Consider the following 8,718-nt stretch of genomic DNA (forward strand, 5'->3'; position numbering starts at 1 on the left):
TGCTCCGTGGTTCTATCACTTGCCAGAAGCGGCCGACGGAGGCCCCTCCCCCGCCATCTATCCTCCCGAATATCGCCTCGGATTCACTTCTCCGCACGTCCTACCTTCCAGAAAGTGGTCGCTTTTCTGTTCAGAGAGTTGTTGCTATTCTTTTCTTCGATCTCCTGTTGAGTTTGTAGGTGTTCAGAATGGTTTGATCTCTATCCAGCTGAATTCCTGAGAGGAGACGAAATCCAGGTCTCCTACTCCTCCGCCATCTTGCTCCACCCCCCCGACACATATCAAATTTAACCATATTTTGGGTCATAAAGAAAGCCTAAACAAATACCAAATTTTTGAAACCATTCAGAGTTTATTCTCCAATTACAATAGTATTTTAGGCTAGAAATCAATAACAAAAAGAAAATTAAGAAATCCTCCCTTACCAGAAAATTAAAACAAATAATAAACACCTCATCCATGAGGTAACTAAGAATAAATGATAAAATATGAAAAACATTCTCTCTGAGGTCAAAGATGCATGAAAAATGCCTGGTATCACCACTTCTACACTGGTAGTTCTACCTAGTGTAATAATGCAAAATATAAAAAAGGCCAAACAAACAAAAAAGAAGAAATATAATTGTCATTATTTATAGATGACATGCTTGTGTACAGGAAAATCCAAAAGAATCTAGAAAAATGTATAAGAATAATTAAGTGAATTGTGCACACAGTCTCTAGATGCAGGCTAATACAAACAAAAGAGAATATATATTCAGCTTCATTAGTTATCAATGAAGTGCCACTTAAAATCTCAACTGTAAACCTGCCAAAATGGTTAAAGTGAAAAATATGAGGAAAAAACGTCGGTGAAGATATGTAGCTATTGGAACTATCAGATATTGCTGGTGGAAGTATAAATTTGCTGGATCACTTTCACTTTTTATGTGGAAGTATCCAATAAAACTGAATATGTGAATTTTTATGACTTTGCAATTGCACTCTCAGGTACATACCCAACAAAATTTCATGTATTTGTTAGCCAAAATACATGTAACAGAATATTCATAAATTGCTATTCATAATAGCCCTAAACTACTTTAAAGTCCATCAACAGTCGAATGGATAAATAAACTATGATTTTTTTACATTGGGGATGTTATATCAGAATGAGAATTAGGTGATTTCATAAATGAAATTTGATTGAAAGAAACCAGATGCATAAGATTATATGTTGAATTATTTAATATGTATGTTAAATATTTAACATACATGTTATATTAGATAATATATGAATATTACACTTAAGTATATTTACATATATTTGTGTTATATATAATATATTAATTATACAGTATATCATATTTAATAGATCAATATCAATATTATATATATTTACATATATAATATATAACCCACATTACACACAATATGTTTAATTATGTATAATATAGTTTATATATTATATATTTAATAATACATTATATCAATAATATATATGTGAAAATGAGAAATAAGAAATTGCTTGAGAAGTGAGGAAAATAGTGTCAGGGAGTATAGCAAACCTTTTAACAAGTCTGGCTGTGTTTTAAGGTAGGATTTTATGAACATTTAAATACTACATGAAAATGTCAATAAAAAGAATACCAGAAAGATACAGTAGTATAAAAGAATTACTAATTGTGCACAGTCCCCAAGAAGGCAGGGAGAAATAAAATCTAGAGCTCAGTTAGCAGCACTGGTTATAGATGGAAAAAGAGATAACGCTTTCATTTTAATGGAAATGGCTAAGAATATAGGTTGGATTTGGGCAGGTTCATTTGCTGCTTCTATTTTTGTTTCTAATTTGTTGTTGCTATTTTGTTTCCTTGCTTATTTGTTTTATATTTATTTTAGGTGAAATATTCTGCAGAACAAGTGAGAATACAGAGTGCTAGAGCTCTGATGAGAGTAGAAGTTTGAACAAGTGTTTGGGTGGAATGAGTTCAATACTGGCTGAAGACACAGCACAGCATTGTCTGTCAGCTTCAGGCTGGTGTCCATCCATTTAACTAGAAACCCATTTGCCCAATGGAGGGATTCTCTAAAAGTAGGAGAGAGTCACCAATGGATCAGTGCTAGGGACAGAGGTAGTTCTCTTCTACTAGATGTTTGTAGCAGAGGCAAATGAACTAAGAAATGTTAACTGTTGCTAATAGAGGGGTTAAAATGGTAGGAAGACGATCAAAAGAGATTTGAAAAACAGCAGGAATGTGAAAAGATCTGTGGACTGGAAGTCCCTGCATGGATTGGGAAACTGATACCATTTGGATTTTTAATTTCACACAACCTACTTTCCCCTTGCCTTTGGTCATGCAAGAGATGAGGGTAGGATCTAGGGCCAATACTGGTGCTTCCTTGCTCTCAGTCCAGAGGTCACATAGCCATCAACAAAATGTCAGATTGAATATGGACGGTAGATGCCTGTGGAGAGGACAGACCTCAGTGCTCTGTCTGATGTTGGAGAGAAGAGAAAGCACAGGTTGGAACATGGATGTTGAGACAGGCATGCCAAACCCTGCCCCTGCCTGTGAGCTCTACTTAGGAAAGAATATACTAATTTTTCTGAATTTGTGTAACTAGTGCCCGGGCTGTAAAGGTTATAGAAAATTAGTTCTTCAGTTAAGCATTTGTCTTTAAGTCAACATGGTTAAAGGATAGTTAAGGAGAGCTCATTGATATCACCAACCATGTTTTTATAACAGGTCATTTCAAATAGAATTAAAAGGCATTCTGAGTAGCCACCTGAACTGGTGTTATGTTTGTGATTATTTCCTTTCAAGATGATGCAAAATGTTTTCGGCCTGGAATATGTGCTTCAGAAAAAAAATTAGCTTTGAAAATGCTTTTTGACAGGATAGTATTACAAATGGATAAATGTCATATTTCACTTCATGTCTGGCTGTCTCGGTGGTGTTAAATTTCTTAGTTATTCCATGCATTGATTTTCCCCCTTTCAACTTAAATTGTCCTTTTCTGTTGTCATGTTCTAATGGAGAGTTGGCAAAGGACAAATTAACTATGTGAGTTTTATCAGTGGCCCTTTGAAATAACTCTTCATATTTAAAGTGGAGCCACCTTCTCAATTTAATTATAAGCTTGACAATTTCAATTTGGATATGTAACTCCATTTTGACTAGCCTTAGCGACGTCCCTAATTTGATTTTCCCATTAAGCCAGCGTGCTATTTAACATTTTTGAATGCATCTGAAAAGAGAAAAATGGTTTCAATACAGGCCATTCTTCTAAAAATCTGTTCAGAAACAAAAGAATATGTTAAGCAAGTATTGGGATAAAATTAGCTCCTCAAGAGAGGTTCAGGATGGATAATAAAAACATATTGAATTAGATGATGGATTTTTGCTGACAAATATATATTTAAGCATTTCCAATGGTGTACAGCTACCACTGTTAGGTCAATCTAGAAATGAAAATGATGCCTATAAATTAGAAAGGCTGTAAAAATTTGTCAGTTTTTTAAGAAATATTATGCTGTTGTTGTCTACCAACACCCAGACATAATGCCCTTTCACATTACCTATGTTAATTTATTTCTAAATAATTTAACTGAGAACTTTAAAACTAAGTAAGGGTTAAATAGCACCTGCAGGGCTTGGGGACCAAATCCTGATTTCTTTCTTTCTTCTTCTTTTTTATCATTTTTTAAAAAATCATGATAAGTGTATTCTTTAATCCTCATCCCCTATTTCCCACATCCCCCACCTGCCTCTCCTCTGGTAACCATCAGCTTGTTGTCTATAGTTAAGAGTCTGTTTCTTAGTTGGTCTTTCTCTCTCTCATTTTTCCTTTGCTTATTTGTTTTGTTTCTTAAATTCCACACATGAGTGAAATCATGTGGTATATTTCTTTTCACACTGACTTATTTCACCCAGCATTATACTCTCTAGCTCCATCTATGTTGTTGCAAATGGCAAGACTTCATTCCTTTTTATGGCTGAATAATATTCCATTATATATATGTATTTATATATGCATATGCATGTGTGTATATATGTATATATATTTATATATGTATGTGTATGTGTGTGTATATATATATACTACCTTATATATATATATACATACATATATATACACATATATATACACACACCACATCTTCATTATCCATTCATCTCTCAACAATGGACATTTGGGCTGCTTCCATATAAATATGTATATTGTAAATAAAGCTACAATAAACATGGGGTGCATGTATCCCTTTGAATTGGTATTTTTGTATGTTGGGGGTAATTACCCAGTAGTGCTATTCCTAGATTGTAGGGTAGTTTTATTTTTAATTTTTTGAGGAAACTCCATACTGTTTTCCACAGTGGCTGCACAAGTTGGCATTCCCACCAATGTAAAAGTGTTCCTTTTTCTCCACATCCTCACCAATGCTTGTTGTTTCTTATGTTGTTGATTTTAGCCATTCTGACAAGTGTGAGGTGGTATCTCATTATAATTTTGATTGCCCTGTTGATGAGTGATGTGCATCTTTTCATGTGTTTGTTGGCCATCTGGATGTATTCTTTGGAGAAATGTCTGTTCATGTCTTCTGGCCATTTTTTAATTAGATTATTTGTTTTTTGGGTTTTGAGCTGTATCAGTTCTCTTCCAATCCTAGTTTCTACTGCAAGCCAAGGCAAATAAATTAATTTTATTCACGAATCAGAGAAAATTTGGTTTATATTTACACTGTGACACATTTTAAAGATGAAATGATGTTATGAAGTTCTATGTCCTAGAATCTATAATATGGTTTGTTTATGTTTTTTTGTTATCTTATTGAGACCCACATTTTAAAATTTAAAAATCTTTTGTTATAAAATAGTATTAATCTAAAAGTTTTTAAGTTGTTTGGAGATTATAAGGATGACTGAGTATTTCTATTTGCTATTTCAAAAAAAAAAAAAGCTCTTCCTAGAAAATGATGGAATATAAACATTATCAAATCACTATCCTAATAGAATGCCTTGGCTAGTAGGGTAGCTTCATTTTTCTTAGTACCAGTAGACATTACAAAAGTTCTATAACTTTCCCCAAATCAGTTATTAGTCAATTCTTAAATTTTAGACATTATATTAATGTTAGTGCAAATTCTCCAACTATTCATACCTGAAAATAAACACACATTGGAAGTGACATATTACTGAAAGACAGGGTGTATGATGGATAAGAGCACCAGGTATTTGAACGAGACTGCCTTGGCTCAGATTCCAGCTGTACCATTTAGCAGCTGTATTGCCTTGAGCAAGTGACCAAGCCTTCCAGTTCCTTTGTTTCCTCATCTATAAAATGGAGATAATAGTAGTACTTACCGCATAGGGTTGCTGTGAGTGAATATATGTCAACTACTTAGAACAGGGCCAACATACAGGAAGCACACAATAGATATTAACAATTGTTATAAGCTGTTATTATAATTGGAGCCAAACTCCACACATTTGCCTTTCAAGTATTGTGTTGTGCAGGTGCAACATCCACCAGAGGTCTTTAAGCTTAGGTAAACATTGAGACTCACAAGAATTGCATAGTCTACACTTGGCACCAGTTTACCAGGAAGGTTTTAGGAAAGGAAATACATCTTTTCAGGCAACATCAGGCTTTTCTCTCCACAGGAGTCCCAGTAGCAATAGCTTGCATGGCAGTTCTCACAGGGGTTGGGAAGCTATGCTTTCCCCAACTGATGGCCCAGGTGCAAGGGGATGAGATCCACATCAATGGGAGTGAGGTTCACTTTCTGAGCTCCTCATATAAAACGCGTATCTGATAAAGGTTTTGTATTCTGAATATGGGGAGTTAGAATAGTCTAGTACAAGACATTCTAGTGAAGACATTCTAGTGTCCTGACATAACGTAGACGAGAAACTTAGAAAATTAGAAGAAGGAATAACTACCTTATCTTTTTATTACTCTTGGCTATCAATATCACAATAGGATTTTGACAAGGGTTTACCAGCAGGGGTTCCACCTTGTTGTAGTTGTGGAGGATTTACATCACAGGTATTTAACATTGGTTTTTGTAGAAAGATCCAGACGTTCTGTGTATAGTAGTCACGTGGACAAAAAGTTGGCATTTTATGAGGAAAAAGAAAATATCTTTATTGCTGTTGAACTACTCCTTTTCCATAGCAAAGCATTATAGACATATCTCTAAGTAGGACCAAACTTTTTATCTGAAAACATTTTTAGAACTGGACAAATTTGTACTGTAGCTTGAAATCACAGAATACATATCACAAAGCACAGCAGAGACACTAAAATAAAATAAACTAAGATTCCTATAAAATGATAATATCGACTCTATTTAGATGGTCATAATTTGGATTGTTTGCAAAATACATCTTACATTTAGGGTAAGGGCTAATTTACTAAACATAATCTCTTTATATTTATTTAGATCTTAAAAAAATGTGGCAGAACTTACTAATTTATGTTTGGACATAGACAATATTGAGAAACTTACTGTAACATTAGTGGACCAACAAGCACAGTTATTTTAAAGCCACACCAGAGTTGTAAGAATAAGGACAAATCACCAGCATAGGAAGGGTGGCTGTCTTCCCTTTTACTGTGGTAAGAGAACAGATTTCCAATTAATCAGAGCCCTTTCCTTTAGATCAAAATGCTCTTTAAGAGTTATGTAAAACCTTGTCCCCTATTATGGAAAGGGGGGTTAGAAAGCTTGAATGCACATATTTACATATGACCTTAGGAGGTTTGAGGTCTTAGAAACTATTTTTGTTCTTTGTTGATACTTTGATCAAGAACGCTTCATCTAGATCATAGAGGAATGTTACCAGATGTTAGGGAAAGTAGCTCCTTCTATGGTAAACATTTCAAGTTGCATTTGCCTAGAAGAATGTTCTGTTAATGAAAGTGATTCATCATGGTATGAGAATCTTTGGACCAGGGTTTTATAAGTCTGATTGGTTTACTGTACTGAGCCTTTAGAGTATATTAACATTCTTGTCTTGCACAGGTGCATTTGTGAAATTCAGAAAACTTTGTTCAATAAGTTGAACACAGAGATCCCAAAGTGATGCATTGTCCAGCTCAAATTTACCTTTGTTTTCACAAAGAAGGTTTTATTGAATACTTCCCTTGAAAGATTTATCATCAAAGTGGACCTCGATAAGAAGATTATAAAAATTTTTTGCAGACAGGAAATTGTGCAGTTACTCTCTATGAGTAGGCTTGAGCCACTGCTTGGACCTCAAACAAAATTTCCTACCATTTGTTAGACTTGTCTGTGCACCTTGCTTGTGTGACCAGTGATTTGGCTAATAGCAGAGCGATACATCTTAGCAGACATAGCTCTTAGATTTCAAAGATCCTTATAGAATGCCTGACAAGTTTTTGTCATGAAATGACAGAATTCTTTTAGCAATTGTCCTAATCTGTCTGCAAAACTAGTGTTCACGTTCTCCTAGGGGGATAATTTGTCCTATGGTTTTTCTGAGTCACCCAGAGGAGAAGTTTTACTATAGCCATTTAGAATTTTAAAATAAAAGGCTTTGTCAGAGGCCAGCATAAGAGATCACAATGGCACAGACAGGGCTTTGCTGATTCAATGAAGAAAGAAGACAAGCCAGTATCCACATTTTAAGGCATGGATTGAACTTAAACATCCTCTCTGGGCTACTGATTTCTATATACCACTTGTATGGAAAAATCAAAAGGAAATGAAATAAAATGCAGTCTATACATGATAAGATTACAAAGTCAAAAGGAGGAGACATGCATGTGAAAGAACAAGAGGGTAGGAAAGCCAAAGCCACTGGTGAAATCCTGAATGATAGCGGGTCTCTAGAATGTTCTTCCATGAAAGACTTTATGGTAGCACAGGGCCGTTGGAGTAAACCAGATATTTTCATGTTTGAGAGAGAAAACTACCAAGGATCCTCAATACTATTCATGTTAGTTCATCATTTAGAAAAATTTTCTTCTCCCTGTGGTGAGATTGGGAACTACTTTCAGAATCTAACCAGCTCCCAGAGGTTTTGAATAAAAATTGCTAATTATTAAAGGACAGATTTCAGCCTCTAATCTGTCCATAGAGGAACACTAATAATGAAGTGCATTATTCTATTCAAAGTCTAGTGTTTTTTCTTTAAAGTTGTGTACAGTTTCAGAAGCTCTAAGTGTCCTCTGAAATACGTGGCGGTGCTTCATGAAATCCTGTTTAATGTTTGCAGAGCATTTGTCATTCCTGCCACATGTGCAGATTTTACATTTCTGGCTTCAATAAGTAAAACGACTTAAAGATGTGTAGTTGCCAAGTACTACTGCCTTTCAATTTACATACTTTTTGGTGTTACCTTTTCAAGGATTTCAGGCTTGGCATATAATGGAGCTAATTAAATTACCGCTGCCCCAGACACATAACCTCAGCTTACTACTTTCCTTCGTTCATTTATTCTGTATGTGAGATGAGACTGCTTGAGCTGCAAAGGTAGAGTACTCAGGCCATGCAGCTGCTGATGGATTTTAGCAACCACAGAGCCAGTGTTTGAGCCTCAGCCCTGACAGCGCACATCACAGAGAAGTGACAGTGGAGGCACATCTCCCTGTGTGAGTTGGCTGGGGATGACAATCTGCCAAACTAAAATAATGGAAGAAGCATTAGTTGTATAAAAATGAACCAACTCAGTTTAGCTCTAAGGTGTTTTGCAAAACTCGAGCAATATCACT

General features: G+C 35.1%; 1 protein-coding gene across 2 annotated transcripts in view; it reads left to right on the forward strand.

Moving 5' to 3' along the window:
* Positions 1-8,718, forward strand: part of CTNNA3 (catenin alpha 3) — a 1,573,809-nt gene that overhangs the window by 1,555,397 nt on the left and 9,694 nt on the right. The window lies entirely within an intron of this gene.

Source organism: Leptonychotes weddellii, chromosome 6 (assembly GCF_054177405.1).
Source record: "Leptonychotes weddellii isolate Sample4059 chromosome 6, ASM5417740v2, whole genome shotgun sequence".
In the NCBI taxonomy this organism is placed as follows: Eukaryota; Metazoa; Chordata; class Mammalia; order Carnivora; family Phocidae; genus Leptonychotes; species Leptonychotes weddellii.